Source organism: Hypomesus nipponensis, chromosome 28 (genome assembly GCF_054491055.1).
Source record: "Hypomesus nipponensis isolate SF chromosome 28, ASM5449105v1, whole genome shotgun sequence".
Lineage (NCBI taxonomy): Eukaryota > Metazoa > Chordata > Actinopteri > Osmeriformes > Osmeridae > Hypomesus > Hypomesus nipponensis.
The window spans coordinates 552,501-565,000 of NC_140388.1; the positions used below are offsets into that span (position 1 = coordinate 552,501).

At 47.1% G+C, this 12,500-nt stretch overlaps 40 non-coding genes and 2 pseudogenes across 40 annotated transcripts in view; all 42 read left to right on the forward strand.

Annotated features, from left to right (window-relative positions):
* The first annotated feature begins 165 nt into the window (after nt 1–165).
* Nucleotides 166–284, forward strand: LOC146217142 (5S ribosomal RNA). Its single transcript, XR_014752086.1, has one exon. It is a non-coding gene; the product is annotated as a 5S ribosomal RNA (ribosomal RNA).
* A 182-nt stretch (nt 285–466) lies between these two features.
* LOC146217143 (5S ribosomal RNA) lies at nt 467–585 on the forward strand. Its single transcript, XR_014753144.1, has one exon. It is a non-coding gene; the product is annotated as a 5S ribosomal RNA (ribosomal RNA).
* Nucleotides 586–763: 178 nt separating this feature from the next.
* On the forward strand, nt 764–882 carry LOC146217144 (5S ribosomal RNA; annotated as a pseudogene).
* A 176-nt stretch (nt 883–1,058) lies between these two features.
* LOC146217145 (5S ribosomal RNA) lies at nt 1,059–1,177 on the forward strand. The gene has a single exon (XR_014752087.1). It is a non-coding gene; the product is annotated as a 5S ribosomal RNA (ribosomal RNA).
* Nucleotides 1,178–1,355: 178 nt separating this feature from the next.
* LOC146217146 (5S ribosomal RNA) lies at nt 1,356–1,474 on the forward strand. The gene has a single exon (XR_014752088.1). It is a non-coding gene; the product is annotated as a 5S ribosomal RNA (ribosomal RNA).
* Nucleotides 1,475–1,654: 180 nt separating this feature from the next.
* On the forward strand, nt 1,655–1,773 carry LOC146217147 (5S ribosomal RNA). The gene has a single exon (XR_014752089.1). It is a non-coding gene; the product is annotated as a 5S ribosomal RNA (ribosomal RNA).
* Nucleotides 1,774–1,951: 178 nt separating this feature from the next.
* On the forward strand, nt 1,952–2,070 carry LOC146217148 (5S ribosomal RNA). Its single transcript, XR_014752090.1, has one exon. It is a non-coding gene; the product is annotated as a 5S ribosomal RNA (ribosomal RNA).
* A 178-nt stretch (nt 2,071–2,248) lies between these two features.
* Nucleotides 2,249–2,367, forward strand: LOC146217149 (5S ribosomal RNA). Its single transcript, XR_014753145.1, has one exon. It is a non-coding gene; the product is annotated as a 5S ribosomal RNA (ribosomal RNA).
* Nucleotides 2,368–2,551: 184 nt separating this feature from the next.
* On the forward strand, nt 2,552–2,670 carry LOC146217150 (5S ribosomal RNA). Its single transcript, XR_014753146.1, has one exon. It is a non-coding gene; the product is annotated as a 5S ribosomal RNA (ribosomal RNA).
* A 178-nt stretch (nt 2,671–2,848) lies between these two features.
* On the forward strand, nt 2,849–2,967 carry LOC146217151 (5S ribosomal RNA). The gene has a single exon (XR_014753147.1). It is a non-coding gene; the product is annotated as a 5S ribosomal RNA (ribosomal RNA).
* Nucleotides 2,968–3,147: 180 nt separating this feature from the next.
* LOC146217152 (5S ribosomal RNA) lies at nt 3,148–3,266 on the forward strand. Its single transcript, XR_014752091.1, has one exon. It is a non-coding gene; the product is annotated as a 5S ribosomal RNA (ribosomal RNA).
* Nucleotides 3,267–3,444: 178 nt separating this feature from the next.
* On the forward strand, nt 3,445–3,563 carry LOC146217153 (5S ribosomal RNA). The gene has a single exon (XR_014752092.1). It is a non-coding gene; the product is annotated as a 5S ribosomal RNA (ribosomal RNA).
* A 178-nt stretch (nt 3,564–3,741) lies between these two features.
* Nucleotides 3,742–3,860, forward strand: LOC146217154 (5S ribosomal RNA). Its single transcript, XR_014753148.1, has one exon. It is a non-coding gene; the product is annotated as a 5S ribosomal RNA (ribosomal RNA).
* Nucleotides 3,861–4,038: 178 nt separating this feature from the next.
* LOC146217155 (5S ribosomal RNA) lies at nt 4,039–4,157 on the forward strand. The gene has a single exon (XR_014753150.1). It is a non-coding gene; the product is annotated as a 5S ribosomal RNA (ribosomal RNA).
* A 182-nt stretch (nt 4,158–4,339) lies between these two features.
* LOC146217156 (5S ribosomal RNA) lies at nt 4,340–4,458 on the forward strand. Its single transcript, XR_014752093.1, has one exon. It is a non-coding gene; the product is annotated as a 5S ribosomal RNA (ribosomal RNA).
* A 182-nt stretch (nt 4,459–4,640) lies between these two features.
* Nucleotides 4,641–4,759, forward strand: LOC146217157 (5S ribosomal RNA). The gene has a single exon (XR_014752094.1). It is a non-coding gene; the product is annotated as a 5S ribosomal RNA (ribosomal RNA).
* Nucleotides 4,760–4,937: 178 nt separating this feature from the next.
* LOC146217158 (5S ribosomal RNA) lies at nt 4,938–5,056 on the forward strand. Its single transcript, XR_014753151.1, has one exon. It is a non-coding gene; the product is annotated as a 5S ribosomal RNA (ribosomal RNA).
* A 188-nt stretch (nt 5,057–5,244) lies between these two features.
* Nucleotides 5,245–5,363, forward strand: LOC146217159 (5S ribosomal RNA; annotated as a pseudogene).
* A 174-nt stretch (nt 5,364–5,537) lies between these two features.
* Nucleotides 5,538–5,656, forward strand: LOC146217160 (5S ribosomal RNA). Its single transcript, XR_014753152.1, has one exon. It is a non-coding gene; the product is annotated as a 5S ribosomal RNA (ribosomal RNA).
* Nucleotides 5,657–5,840: 184 nt separating this feature from the next.
* LOC146217161 (5S ribosomal RNA) lies at nt 5,841–5,959 on the forward strand. The gene has a single exon (XR_014753153.1). It is a non-coding gene; the product is annotated as a 5S ribosomal RNA (ribosomal RNA).
* A 176-nt stretch (nt 5,960–6,135) lies between these two features.
* On the forward strand, nt 6,136–6,254 carry LOC146217162 (5S ribosomal RNA). The gene has a single exon (XR_014753154.1). It is a non-coding gene; the product is annotated as a 5S ribosomal RNA (ribosomal RNA).
* A 176-nt stretch (nt 6,255–6,430) lies between these two features.
* Nucleotides 6,431–6,549, forward strand: LOC146217163 (5S ribosomal RNA). Its single transcript, XR_014752095.1, has one exon. It is a non-coding gene; the product is annotated as a 5S ribosomal RNA (ribosomal RNA).
* Nucleotides 6,550–6,727: 178 nt separating this feature from the next.
* On the forward strand, nt 6,728–6,846 carry LOC146217164 (5S ribosomal RNA). Its single transcript, XR_014752097.1, has one exon. It is a non-coding gene; the product is annotated as a 5S ribosomal RNA (ribosomal RNA).
* A 178-nt stretch (nt 6,847–7,024) lies between these two features.
* On the forward strand, nt 7,025–7,143 carry LOC146217165 (5S ribosomal RNA). Its single transcript, XR_014753155.1, has one exon. It is a non-coding gene; the product is annotated as a 5S ribosomal RNA (ribosomal RNA).
* Nucleotides 7,144–7,329: 186 nt separating this feature from the next.
* LOC146217166 (5S ribosomal RNA) lies at nt 7,330–7,448 on the forward strand. Its single transcript, XR_014753156.1, has one exon. It is a non-coding gene; the product is annotated as a 5S ribosomal RNA (ribosomal RNA).
* Nucleotides 7,449–7,622: 174 nt separating this feature from the next.
* LOC146217167 (5S ribosomal RNA) lies at nt 7,623–7,741 on the forward strand. The gene has a single exon (XR_014752835.1). It is a non-coding gene; the product is annotated as a 5S ribosomal RNA (ribosomal RNA).
* A 186-nt stretch (nt 7,742–7,927) lies between these two features.
* Nucleotides 7,928–8,046, forward strand: LOC146217168 (5S ribosomal RNA). The gene has a single exon (XR_014752228.1). It is a non-coding gene; the product is annotated as a 5S ribosomal RNA (ribosomal RNA).
* Nucleotides 8,047–8,230: 184 nt separating this feature from the next.
* LOC146217169 (5S ribosomal RNA) lies at nt 8,231–8,349 on the forward strand. The gene has a single exon (XR_014753157.1). It is a non-coding gene; the product is annotated as a 5S ribosomal RNA (ribosomal RNA).
* A 186-nt stretch (nt 8,350–8,535) lies between these two features.
* LOC146217170 (5S ribosomal RNA) lies at nt 8,536–8,654 on the forward strand. Its single transcript, XR_014753158.1, has one exon. It is a non-coding gene; the product is annotated as a 5S ribosomal RNA (ribosomal RNA).
* A 174-nt stretch (nt 8,655–8,828) lies between these two features.
* Nucleotides 8,829–8,947, forward strand: LOC146217171 (5S ribosomal RNA). The gene has a single exon (XR_014753159.1). It is a non-coding gene; the product is annotated as a 5S ribosomal RNA (ribosomal RNA).
* Nucleotides 8,948–9,125: 178 nt separating this feature from the next.
* Nucleotides 9,126–9,244, forward strand: LOC146217172 (5S ribosomal RNA). The gene has a single exon (XR_014753161.1). It is a non-coding gene; the product is annotated as a 5S ribosomal RNA (ribosomal RNA).
* Nucleotides 9,245–9,426: 182 nt separating this feature from the next.
* Nucleotides 9,427–9,545, forward strand: LOC146217173 (5S ribosomal RNA). The gene has a single exon (XR_014753162.1). It is a non-coding gene; the product is annotated as a 5S ribosomal RNA (ribosomal RNA).
* Nucleotides 9,546–9,727: 182 nt separating this feature from the next.
* LOC146217174 (5S ribosomal RNA) lies at nt 9,728–9,846 on the forward strand. The gene has a single exon (XR_014753163.1). It is a non-coding gene; the product is annotated as a 5S ribosomal RNA (ribosomal RNA).
* Nucleotides 9,847–10,020: 174 nt separating this feature from the next.
* LOC146217175 (5S ribosomal RNA) lies at nt 10,021–10,139 on the forward strand. Its single transcript, XR_014753164.1, has one exon. It is a non-coding gene; the product is annotated as a 5S ribosomal RNA (ribosomal RNA).
* A 164-nt stretch (nt 10,140–10,303) lies between these two features.
* LOC146217176 (5S ribosomal RNA) lies at nt 10,304–10,422 on the forward strand. Its single transcript, XR_014751218.1, has one exon. It is a non-coding gene; the product is annotated as a 5S ribosomal RNA (ribosomal RNA).
* A 190-nt stretch (nt 10,423–10,612) lies between these two features.
* On the forward strand, nt 10,613–10,731 carry LOC146217177 (5S ribosomal RNA). The gene has a single exon (XR_014753165.1). It is a non-coding gene; the product is annotated as a 5S ribosomal RNA (ribosomal RNA).
* Nucleotides 10,732–10,913: 182 nt separating this feature from the next.
* On the forward strand, nt 10,914–11,032 carry LOC146217178 (5S ribosomal RNA). Its single transcript, XR_014753166.1, has one exon. It is a non-coding gene; the product is annotated as a 5S ribosomal RNA (ribosomal RNA).
* Nucleotides 11,033–11,210: 178 nt separating this feature from the next.
* LOC146217179 (5S ribosomal RNA) lies at nt 11,211–11,329 on the forward strand. Its single transcript, XR_014752295.1, has one exon. It is a non-coding gene; the product is annotated as a 5S ribosomal RNA (ribosomal RNA).
* Nucleotides 11,330–11,501: 172 nt separating this feature from the next.
* On the forward strand, nt 11,502–11,620 carry LOC146217180 (5S ribosomal RNA). The gene has a single exon (XR_014753167.1). It is a non-coding gene; the product is annotated as a 5S ribosomal RNA (ribosomal RNA).
* A 184-nt stretch (nt 11,621–11,804) lies between these two features.
* Nucleotides 11,805–11,923, forward strand: LOC146217181 (5S ribosomal RNA). Its single transcript, XR_014752296.1, has one exon. It is a non-coding gene; the product is annotated as a 5S ribosomal RNA (ribosomal RNA).
* A 172-nt stretch (nt 11,924–12,095) lies between these two features.
* On the forward strand, nt 12,096–12,214 carry LOC146217182 (5S ribosomal RNA). Its single transcript, XR_014753168.1, has one exon. It is a non-coding gene; the product is annotated as a 5S ribosomal RNA (ribosomal RNA).
* A 190-nt stretch (nt 12,215–12,404) lies between these two features.
* LOC146217183 (5S ribosomal RNA) overlaps nt 12,405–12,500 on the forward strand; it is a 119-nt gene continuing 23 nt past the window's right edge. Inside the window, exon 1 of the ribosomal RNA XR_014752098.1 lies at nt 12,405–12,500. This exon is cut by the window's right edge and continues 23 nt beyond it. This is a non-coding gene — a ribosomal RNA (5S ribosomal RNA).

Below are 12,500 nucleotides of genomic sequence, written 5' to 3' on the forward strand. Positions count from 1 at the left end.
TTAGAAACTGACATCTTGCAATATGCACAAGTAGTCCTTCATGAAAGGGGCTGGAAACTGTTTTCATTTTGACACGAGAGAGAGAGAGAGAGAGAGAGAGACCACCTTGCATTGTCAATTGCTAAATCTGTATATGGATAAGTAGCCTATGGTTGTCAACTTATTTCGTACGGCCATACCAGCCTGGCAACGCCCGATCACGTCTGATCTCGGAAGCTAAGCAGGGTCGGGCCTGGTTAGTACTTGGATGGGAGACCGCCTGGGAATACCAGGTGCTGTATGCTCTTTTGCTCATTCACTTAGAAACTGACATCTTGCAATATGCACAAGTAGTCCTTCATGAAAGGGGCTGGAAGCTGTTTTCATTTTGACACGAGAGAGAGAGAGAGAGAGAGAGAGAGACCACCTTGCATTGTCAATTGCTAAATCTGTATATGGATAAGTAGCCTATGGTTGTCAACTTATTTCGTACGGCCATACCAGCCTGGCAACGCCCGATCTCGTCTGATCTCGGAAGCTAAGCAGGGTCGGGCCTGGTTAGTACTTGGATGGGAGACCGCCTGGGAATACCAGGTGCTGTATGCTCTTTTGCTCATTCACTTAGAAACTGACATCTTGCAATATGCACAAGTAGTCCTTCATGAAAGGGGCTGGAAGCTGTTTTCATTTTGACACGAGAGAGAGAGAGAGAGAGAGAGACTACCTTGCATTGTCAATTGCTAAATCTGTATATGGATAAGTAGCCTATGGTTGTCAACTTATTTCGTACGGCCATACCAGCCTGGCAACGCCCAATCTCGTCTGATCTCGGAAGCTAAGCAGGGTCGGGCCTGGTTAGTACTTGGATGGGAGACCGCCTGGGAATACCAGGTGCTGTATGCTCTTTTGCTCATTCACTTAGAAACTGACATCTTGCAATATGCACAAGTAGTCCTTCATGAAAGGGGCTGGAAACTGTTTTCATTTTGACACGAGAGAGAGAGAGAGAGAGAGACCACCTTGCATTGTCAATTGCTAAATCTGTATATGGATAAGTAGCCTATGGTTGTCAACTTATTTCGTACGGCCATACCAGCCTGGCAACGCCCGATCACGTCTGATCTCGGAAGCTAAGCAGGGTCGGGCCTGGTTAGTACTTGGATGGGAGACCGCCTGGGAATACCAGGTGCTGTATGCTCTTTTGCTCATTCACTTAGAAACTGACATCTTGCAATATGCACAAGTAGTCCTTCATGAAAGGGGCTGGAAGCTGTTTTCATTTTGACACTAGAGAGAGAGAGAGAGAGAGAGACCACCTTGCATTGTCAATTGCTAAATCTGTATATGGATAAGTAGCCTATGGTTGTCAACTTATTTCGTACGGCCATACCAGCCTGGCAACGCCCGATCACGTCTGATCTCGGAAGCTAAGCAGGGTCGGGCCTGGTTAGTACTTGGATGGGAGACCGCCTGGGAATACCAGGTGCTGTATGCTCTTTTGCTCATTCACTTAGAAACTGACATCTTGCAATATGCACAAGTAGTCCTTCATGAAAGGGGCTGGAAACTGTTTTCATTTTGACACGAGAGAGAGAGAGAGAGAGAGAGAGACCACCTTGCATTGTCAATTGCTAAATCTGTATATGGATAAGTAGCCTATGGTTGTCAACTTATTTCGTACGGCCATACCAGCCTGGCAACGCCCGATCACGTCTGATCTCGGAAGCTAAGCAGGGTCGGGCCTGGTTAGTACTTGGATGGGAGACCGCCTGGGAATACCAGGTGCTGTATGCTCTTTTGCTCATTCACTTAGAAACTGACATCTTGCAATATGCACAAGTAGTCCTTCATGAAAGGGGCTGGAAGCTGTTTTCATTTTGACACGAGAGAGAGAGAGAGAGAGAGAGACCACCTTGCATTGTCAATTGCTAAATCTGTATATGGATAAGTAGCCTATGGTTGTCAACTTATTTCGTACGGCCATACCAGCCTGGCAACGCCCGATCACGTCTGATCTCGGAAGCTAAGCAGGGTCGGGCCTGGTTAGTACTTGGATGGGAGACCGCCTGGGAATACCAGGTGCTGTATGCTCTTTTGCTCATTCACTTAGAAACTGACATCTTGCAATATGCACAAGTAGTCCTTCATGAAAGGGGCTGGAAGCTGTTTTCATTTTGACACGAGAGAGAGAGAGAGAGAGAGAGACTACCTTGCATTGTCAATTGCTAAATCTGTATATGGATAAGTAGCCTATGGTTGTCAACTTATTTCGTACGGCCATACCAGCCTGGCAACGCCCGATCTCGTCTGATCTCGGAAGCTAAGCAGGGTCGGGCCTGGTTAGTACTTGGATGGGAGACCGCCTGGGAATACCAGGTGCTGTATGCTCTTTTGCTCATTCACTTAGAAACTGACATCTTGCAATATGCACAAGTAGTCCTTCATGAAAGGGGCTGGAAGCTGTTTTCATTTTGACACGAGAGAGAGAGAGAGAGAGAGAGAGAGAGACTACCTTGCATTGTCAATTGCTAAATCTGTATATGGATAAGTAGCCTATGGTTGTCAACTTATTTCGTACGGCCATACCAGCCTGGCAACGCCCGATCTCGTCTGATCTCGGAAGCTAAGCAGGGTCGGGCCTGGTTAGTACTTGGATGGGAGACCGCCTGGGAATACCAGGTGCTGTATGCTCTTTTGCTCATTCACTTAGAAACTGAAATCTTGCAATATGCACAAGTAGTCCTTCATGAAAGGGGCTGGAAGCTGTTTTCATTTTGACACGAGAGAGAGAGAGAGAGAGAGAGACCACCTTGCATTGTCAATTGCTAAATCTGTATATGGATAAGTAGCCTATGGTTGTCAACTTATTTCGTACGGCCATACCAGCCTGGCAACGCCCGATCTCGTCTGATCTCGGAAGCTAAGCAGGGTCGGGCCTGGTTAGTACTTGGATGGGAGACCGCCTGGGAATACCAGGTGCTGTATGCTCTTTTGCTCATTCACTTAGAAACTGACATCTTGCAATATGCACAAGTAGTCCTTCATGAAAGGGGCTGGAAACTGTTTTCATTTTGACACGAGAGAGAGAGAGAGAGAGAGAGAGACCACCTTGCATTGTCAATTGCTAAATCTGTATATGGATAAGTAGCCTATGGTTGTCAACTTATTTCGTACGGCCATACCAGCCTGGCAACGCCCGATCACGTCTGATCTCGGAAGCTAAGCAGGGTCGGGCCTGGTTAGTACTTGGATGGGAGACCGCCTGGGAATACCAGGTGCTGTATGCTCTTTTGCTCATTCACTTAGAAACTGACATCTTGCAATATGCACAAGTAGTCCTTCATGAAAGGGGCTGGAAGCTGTTTTCATTTTGACACGAGAGAGAGAGAGAGAGAGAGAGACCACCTTGCATTGTCAATTGCTAAATCTGTATATGGATAAGTAGCCTATGGTTGTCAACTTATTTCGTACGGCCATACCAGCCTGGCAACGCCCGATCACGTCTGATCTCGGAAGCTAAGCAGGGTCGGGCCTGGTTAGTACTTGGATGGGAGACCGCCTGGGAATACCAGGTGCTGTATGCTCTTTTGCTCATTCACTTAGAAACTGACATCTTGCAATATGCACAAGTAGTCCTTCATGAAAGGGGCTGGAAGCTGTTTTCATTTTGACACGAGAGAGAGAGAGAGAGAGAGAGACTACCTTGCATTGTCAATTGCTAAATCTGTATATGGATAAGTAGCCTATGGTTGTCAACTTATTTCGTACGGCCATACCAGCCTGGCAACGCCCGATCTCGTCTGATCTCGGAAGCTAAGCAGGGTCGGGCCTGGTTAGTACTTGGATGGGAGACCGCCTGGGAATACCAGGTGCTGTATGCTCTTTTGCTCATTCACTTAGAAACTGAAATCTTGCAATATGCACAAGTAGTCCTTCATGAAAGGGGCTGGAAGCTGTTTTCATTTTGACACGAGAGAGAGAGAGAGAGAGAGAGACCACCTTGCATTGTCAATTTCTAAATCTGTATATGGATAAGTAGCCTATGGTTGTCAACTTATTTCGTACGGCCATACCAGCCTGGCAACGCCCGATCTCGTCTGATCTCGGAAGCTAAGCAGGGTCGGGCCTGGTTAGTACTTGGATGGGAGACCGCCTGGGAATACCAGGTGCTGTATGCTCTTTTGCTCATTCACTTAGAAACTGACATCTTGCAATATGCACAAGTAGTCCTTCATGAAAGGGGCTGGAAACTGTTTTCATTTTGACACGAGAGAGAGAGAGAGAGAGAGAGAGAGACCACCTTGCATTGTCAATTGCTAAATCTGTATATGGATAAGTAGCCTATGGTTGTCAACTTATTTCGTACGGCCATACCAGCCTGGCAACGCCCGATCACGTCTGATCTCGGAAGCTAAGCAGGGTCGGGCCTGGTTAGTACTTGGATGGGAGACCGCCTGGGAATACCAGGTGCTGTATGCTCTTTTTCTCATTCACTTAGAAACTGACATCTTGCAATATGCACAAGTAGTCCTTCATGAAAGGGGCTGGAAGCTGTTTTCATTTTGACACGAGAGAGAGAGAGAGAGAGAGAGAGAGACCACCTTGCATTGTCAATTGCTAAATCTGTATATGGATAAGTAGCCTATGGTTGTCAACTTATTTCGTACGGCCATACCAGCCTGGCAACGCCCGATCACGTCTGATCTCGGAAGCTAAGCAGGGTCGGGCCTGGTTAGTACTTGGATGGGAGACCGCCTGGGAATACCAGGTGCTGTATGCTCTTTTGCTCATTCACTTAGAAACTGACATCTTGCAATATGCACAAGTAGTCCTTCATGAAAGGGGCTGGAAGCTGTTTTCATTTTGACACGAGAGAGAGAGAGAGAGAGAGAGACTACCTTGCATTGTCAATTGCTAAATCTGTATATGGATAAGTAGCCTATGGTTGTCAACTTATTTCGTACGGCCATACCAGCCTGGCAACGCCCGATCTCGTCTGATCTCGGAAGCTAAGCAGGGTCGGGCCTGGTTAGTACTTGGATGGGAGACCGCCTGGGAATACCAGGTGCTGTATGCTCTTTTGCTCATTCACTTAGAAACTGACATCTTGCAATATGCACAAGTAGTCCTTCATGAAAGGGGCTGGAAGCTGTTTTCATTTTGACACGAGAGAGAGAGAGAGAGAGAGAGAGAGAGAGAGACTACCTTGCATTGTCAATTGCTAAATCTGTATATGGATAAGTAGCCTATGGTTGTCAACTTATTTCGTACGGCCATACCAGCCTGGCAACGCCCGATCTCGTCTGATCTCGTAAGCTAAGCAGGGTCGGGCCTGGTTAGTACTTGGATGGGAGACCGCCTGGGAATACCAGGTGCTGTATGCTCTTTTGCTCATTCACTTAGAAACTGACATCTTGCAATATGCACAAGTAGTCCTTCATGAAAGGGGCTGGAAGCTGTTTTCATTTTGACACGAGAGATAGAGAGAGAGAGACTACCTTGCATTGTCAATTGCTAAATCTGTATATGGATAAGTAGCCTATGGTTGTCAACTTATTTCGTACGGCCATACCAGCCTGGCAACGCCCGATCTCGTCTGATCTCGGAAGCTAAGCAGGGTCGGGCCTGGTTAGTACTTGGATGGGAGACCGCCTGGGAATACCAGGTGCTGTATGCTCTTTTGCTCATTCACTTAGAAACTGACATCTTGCAATATGCACAAGTAGTCCTTCATGAAAGGGGCTGGAAACTGTTTTCATTTTGACACGAGAGAGAGAGAGAGAGAGAGAGAGAGAGACCACCTTGCATTGTCAATTGCTAAATCTGTATATGGATAAGTAGCCTATGGTTGTCAACTTATTTCGTACGGCCATACCAGCCTGGCAACGCCCGATCTCGTCTGATCTCGGAAGCTAAGCAGGGTCGGGCCTGGTTAGTACTTGGATGGGAGACCGCCTGGGAATACCAGGTGCTGTATGCTCATTCACTTAGAAACTGACATCTTGCAATATGCACAAGTAGTCCTTCATGAAAGGGGCTGGAAACTGTTTTCATTTTGACACGAGAGAGAGAGAGAGAGAGAGAGAGAGAGACCACCTTGCATTGTCAATTGCTAAATCTGTATATGGATAAGTAGCCTATGGTTGTCAACTTATTTCGTACGGCCATACCAGCCTGGCAACGCCCGATCTCGTCTGATCTCGGAAGCTAAGCAGGGTCGGGCCTGGTTAGTACTTGGATGGGAGACCGCCTGGGAATACCAGGTGCTGTATGCTCTTTTGCTCATTCACTTAGAAACTGACATCTTGCAATATGCACAAGTAGTCCTTCATGAAAGGGGCTGGAAACTGTTTTCATTTTGACACGAGAGAGAGAGAGAGAGAGAGACCACCTTGCATTGTCAATTGCTAAATCTGTATATGGATAAGTAGCCTATGGTTGTCAACTTATTTCGTACGGCCATACCAGCCTGGCAACGCCCGATCACGTCTGATCTCGGAAGCTAAGCAGGGTCGGGCCTGGTTAGTACTTGGATGGGAGACCGCCTGGGAATACCAGGTGCTGTATGCTCTTTTTCTCATTCACTTAGAAACTGACATCTTGCAATATGCACAAGTAGTCCTTCATGAAAGGGGCTGGAAGCTGTTTTCATTTTGACACGAGAGAGAGAGAGAGAGAGAGAGACCACCTTGCATTGTCAATTGCTAAATCTGTATATGGATAAGTAGCCTATGGTTGTCAACTTATTTCGTACGGCCATACCAGCCTGGCAACGCCCGATCACGTCTGATCTCGGAAGCTAAGCAGGGTCGGGCCTGGTTAGTACTTGGATGGGAGACCGCCTGGGAATACCAGGTGCTGTATGCTCTTTTGCTCATTCACTTAGAAACTGACATCTTGCAATATGCACAAGTAGTCCTTCATGAAAGGGGCTGGAAGCTGTTTTCATTTTGACACGAGAGAGAGAGAGAGAGAGAGAGACTACCTTGCATTGTCAATTGCTAAATCTGTATATGGATAAGTAGCCTATGGTTGTCAACTTATTTCGTACGGCCATACCAGCCTGGCAACGCCCGATCTCGTCTGATCTCGGAAGCTAAGCAGGGTCGGGCCTGGTTAGTACTTGGATGGGAGACCGCCTGGGAATACCAGGTGCTGTATGCTCTTTTGCTCATTCACTTAGAAACTGACATCTTGCAATATGCACAAGTAGTCCTTCATGAAAGGGGCTGGAAGCTGTTTTCATTTTGACACGAGAGAGAGAGAGAGAGAGAGAGAGAGAGAGACTACCTTGCATTGTCAATTGCTAAATCTGTATATGGATAAGTAGCCTATGGTTGTCAACTTATTTCGTACGGCCATACCAGCCTGGCAACGCCCGATCTCGTCTGATCTCGGAAGCTAAGCAGGGTCGGGCCTGGTTAGTACTTGGATGGGAGACCGCCTGGGAATACCAGGTGCTGTATGCTCTTTTGCTCATTCACTTAGAAACTGACATCTTGCAATATGCACAAGTAGTCCTTCATGAAAGGGGCTGGAAGCTGTTTTCATTTTGACACGAGAGATAGAGAGAGAGAGACTACCTTGCATTGTCAATTGCTAAATCTGTATATGGATAAGTAGCCTATGGTTGTCAACTTATTTCGTACGGCCATACCAGCCTGGCAACGCCCGATCTCGTCTGATATCGGAAGCTAAGCAGGGTCGGGCCTGGTTAGTACTTGGATGGGAGACCGCCTGGGAATACCAGGTGCTGTATGCTCTTTTGCTCATTCACTTAGAAACTGACATCTTGCAATATGCACAAGTAGTCCTTCATGAAAGGGGCTGGAAACTGTTTTCATTTTGACACGAGAGAGAGAGAGAGAGAGAGAGAGAGAGAGACCACCTTGCATTGTCAATTGCTAAATCTGTATATGGATAAGTAGCCTATGGTTGTCAACTTATTTCGTACGGCCATACCAGCCTGGCCACGCCCGATCTCGTCTGATCTCGGAAGCTAAGCAGGGTCGGGCCTGGTTAGTACTTGGATGGGAGACCGCCTGGGAATACCAGGTGCTGTATGCTCTTTTGCTCATTCACTTAGAAACTGACATCTTGCAATATGCACAAGTAGTCCTTCATGAAAGGGGCTGGAAGCTGTTTTCATTTTGACACGAGAGAGAGAGAGAGAGAGAGAGAGAGAGACTACCTTGCATTGTCAATTGCTAAATCTTTATATGGATAAGTAGCCTATGGTTGTCAACTTATTTCGTACGGCCATACCAGCCTGGCAACGCCCGATCTCGTCTGATCTCGGAAGCTAAGCAGGGTCGGGCCTGGTTAGTACTTGGATGGGAGACCGCCTGGGAATACCAGGTGCTGTATGCTCTTTTGCTCATTCACTTAGAAACTGACATCTTGCAATATGCACAAGTAGTCCTTCATGAAAGGGGCTGGAAGCTGTTTTCATTTTGACACGAGAGAGAGAGAGAGAGAGAGAGAGAGAGAGACTACCTTGCATTGTCAATTGCTAAATCTGTATATGGATAAGTAGCCTATGGTTGTCAACTTATTTCGTACGGCCATACCAGCCTGGCAACGCCCGATCTCGTCTGATCTCGGAAGCTAAGCAGGGTCGGGCCTGGTTAGTACTTGGATGGGAGACCGCCTGGGAATACCAGGTGCTGTATGCTCTTTTGCTCATTCACTTAGAAACTGAAATCTTGCAATATGCATAAGTAGTCCTTCATGAAAGGGGCTGGAAGCTGTTTTCATTTTGACACGAGAGAGAGAGAGAGAGAGACCACCTTGCATTGTCAATTGCTAAATCTGTATATGGATAAGTAGCCTATGGTTGTCAACTTATTTCGTACGGCCATACCAGCCTGGCAACGCCCGATCTCGTCTGATCTCGGAAGCTAAGCAGGGTCGGGCCTGGTTAGTACTTGGATGGGAGACCGCCTGGGAATACCAGGTGCTGTATGCTCTTTTGCTCATTCACTTAGAAACTGACATCTTGCAATATGCACAAGTAGTCCTTCATGAAAGGGGCTGGAAGCTGTTTTCATTTTGACACGAGAGAGAGAGAGAGAGAGAGAGACTACCTTGCATTGTCAATTGCTAAATCTGTATATGGATAAGTAGCCTATGGTTGTCAACTTATTTCGTACGGCCATACCAGCCTGGCAACGCCCGATCTCGTCTGATCTCGGAAGCTAAGCAGGGTCGGGCCTGGTTAGTACTTGGATGGGAGACCGCCTGGGAATACCAGGTGCTGTATGCTCTTTTGCTCATTCACTTAGAAACTGACATCTTGCAATATGCACAAGTAGTCCTTCATGAAAGGGGCTGGAAGCTGTTTTCATTTTGACACGAGAGAGAGAGAGAGAGAGAGAGAGAGACTACCTTGCATTGTCAATTGCTAAATCTGTATATGGATAAGTAGCCTATGGTTGTCAACTTATTTCGTACGGCCATACCAGCCTGGCAACGCCCGATCTCGTCTGATCTCGGAAGCTAAGCAGGGTCGGGCCTGGTTAGTACTTGGATGGGAGACCGCCTGGGAATACCAGGTGCTGTATGCTCTTTTGCTCATTCACTTAGAAACTGACATCTTGCAATATGCACAAGTAGTCCTTCATGAAAGGGGCTGGAAGCTGTTTTCATTTTGACACGAGAGAGAGAGAGAGAGAGAGAGAGAGACCACCTTGCATTGTCAATTGCTAAATCTGTATATGGATAAGTAGCCTATGGTTGTCAACTTATTTCGTACGGCCATACCAGCCTGGCAACGCCCGATCTCGTCTGATCTCGGAAGCTAAGCAGGGTCGGGCCTGGTTAGTACTTGGATGGGAGACCGCCTGGGAATACCAGGTGCTGTATGCTCTTTTGCTCATTCACTTAGAAACTGAAATCTTGCAATATGCACAAGTAGTCCTTCATGAAAGGGGCTGGAAGCTGTTTTCATTTTGACACGAGAGAGAGAGAGAGAGAGACCACCTTGCATTGTCAATTGCTAAATCTGTATATGGATAAGTAGCCTATGGTTGTCAACTTATTTCGTACGGCCATACCAGCCTGGCAACGCCCGATCTCGTCTGATCTCGGAAGCTAAGCAGGGTCGGGCCTGGTTAGTACTTGGATGGGAGACCGCCTGGGAATACCAGGTGCTGTATGCTCATTCACTTAGAAACTGAAATCTTGCAATATGCACAAGTAGTCCTTCATGAAAGGGGCTGGAAGCTGTTTTCATTTTGACACGAGAGGGAGAGAGAGAGACCACCTTGCATTGTCAATTGCTAAATCTGTATATGGATAAGTAGCCTATGGTTGTCAACTTATTTCGTACGGCCATACCAGCCTGGCAACGCCCGATCTCGTCTGATCTCGGAAGCTAAGCAGGGTTGGGCCTGGTTAGTACTTGGATGGGAGACCGCCTGGGAATACCAGGTGCTGTATGCTCTTTTGCTCATTCACTTAGAAACTGAAATCTTGCAATATGCACAAGTAGTCCTTCATGAAAGGGGCTGGAAGCTGTTTTCATTTTGACACGAGAGAGAGAGAGAGAGAGAGAGAGAGAGAGAGAGACTACCTTGCATTGTCAATTGCTAAATCTGTATATGGATAAGTAGCCTATGGTTGTCAACTTATTTCGTACGGCCATACCAGCCTGGCAACGCCCGATCTCGTCTGATCTCGGAAGCTAAGCAGGGTCGGGCCTGGTTAGTACTTGGATGGGAGACCGCCTGGGAATACCAGGTGCTGTATGCTCTTTTGCTCATTCACTTAGAAACTGACATCTTGCAATATGCACAAGTAGTCCTTCATGAAAGGGGCTGGAAGCTGTTTTCATTTTGACACGAGAGAGAGAGAGAGAGAGAGAGAGAGACTACCTTGCATTGTCAATTGCTAAATCTGTATATGGATAAGTAGCCTATGGTTGTCAACTTATTTCGTACGGCCATACCAGCCTGGCAACGCCCGATCTCGTCTGATCTCGGAAGCTAAGCAGGGTCGGGCCTGGTTAGTACTTGGATGGGAGACCGCCTGGGAATACCAGGTGCTGTATGCTCTTTTGCTCATTCACTTAGAAACTGAAATCTTGCAATATGCACAAGTAGTCCTTCATGAAAGGGGCTGGAAGCTGTTTTCATTTTGACACGAGAGAGAGAGAGAGAGAGAGAGACCACCTTGCATTGTCAATTGCTAAATCTGTATATGGATAAGTAGCCTATGGTTGTCAACTTATTTTGTACGGCCATACCAGCCTGGCAACGCCCGATCTCGTCTGATCTCGGAAGCTAAGCAGGGTCGGGCCTGGTTAGTACTTGGATGGGAGACCGCCTGGGAATACCAGGTGCTGTATGCTCTTTTGCTCATTCACTTAGAAACTGACATCTTGCAATATGCACAAGTAGTCCTTCATGAAAGGGGCTGGAAGCTGTTTTCATTTTGACACGAGAGAGAGAGAGAGAGACTACCTTGCATTGTCAATTGCTAAATCTGTATATGGATAAGTAGCCTATGGTTGTCAACTTATTTCGTACGGCCATACCAGCCTGGCAACGCCCGATCTCGTCTGATCTCGGAAGCTAAGCAGGGTCGGGCCTGGTTAGTACTTGGATGGGAGACCGCCTGGGAATACCAGGTGCTGTATGCTCTTTTGCTCATTCACTTAGAAACTGACATCTTGCAATATGCACAAGTAGTCCTTCATGAAAGGGGCTGGAAGCTGTTTTCATTTTGACACGAGAGAGAGAGAGAGAGAGAGAGAGAGAGACCACCTTGCATTGTCAATTGCTAAATCTGTATATGGATAAGTAGCCTATGGTTGTCAACTTATTTTGTACGGCCATACCAGCCTGGCAACGCCCGATCTCGTCTGATCTCGGAAGCTAAGCAGGGTCGGGCCTGGTTAGTACTTGGATGGGAGACCGCCTGGGAATACCAGGTGCTGTATGCTCTTTTGCTCATTCACTTAGAAACTGACATCTTGCAATATGCACAAGTAGTCCTTCATGAAAGGGGCTGGAAGCTGTTTTCATTTTGACACGAGAGAGAGAGAGAGAGACTACCTTGCATTGTCAATTGCTAAATCTGTATATGGATAAGTAGCCTATGGTTGTCAACTTATTTCGTACGGCCATACCAGCCTGGCAACGCCCGATCTCGTCTGATCTCGGAAGCTAAGCAGGGTCGGGCCTGGTTAGTACTTGGATGGGAGACCGCCTGGGAATACCAGGTGCTGTATGCTCTTTTGCTCATTCACTTAGAAACTGACATCTTGCAATATGCACAAGTAGTCCTTCATGAAAGGGGCTGGAAGCTGTTTTCATTTTGACACGAGAGAGAGAGAGAGAGAGAGAGAGAGAGAGAGAGACCACCTTGCATTGTCAATTGCTAAATCTGTATATGGATAAGTAGCCTATGGTTGTCAACTTATTTCGTACGGCCATACCAGCCTGGCAACGCCCGATCACGTCTGATCTCGGAAGCTAAGCAGGGTCGGGCCTGGTTAGTACTTGGATGGGAGACCGCCT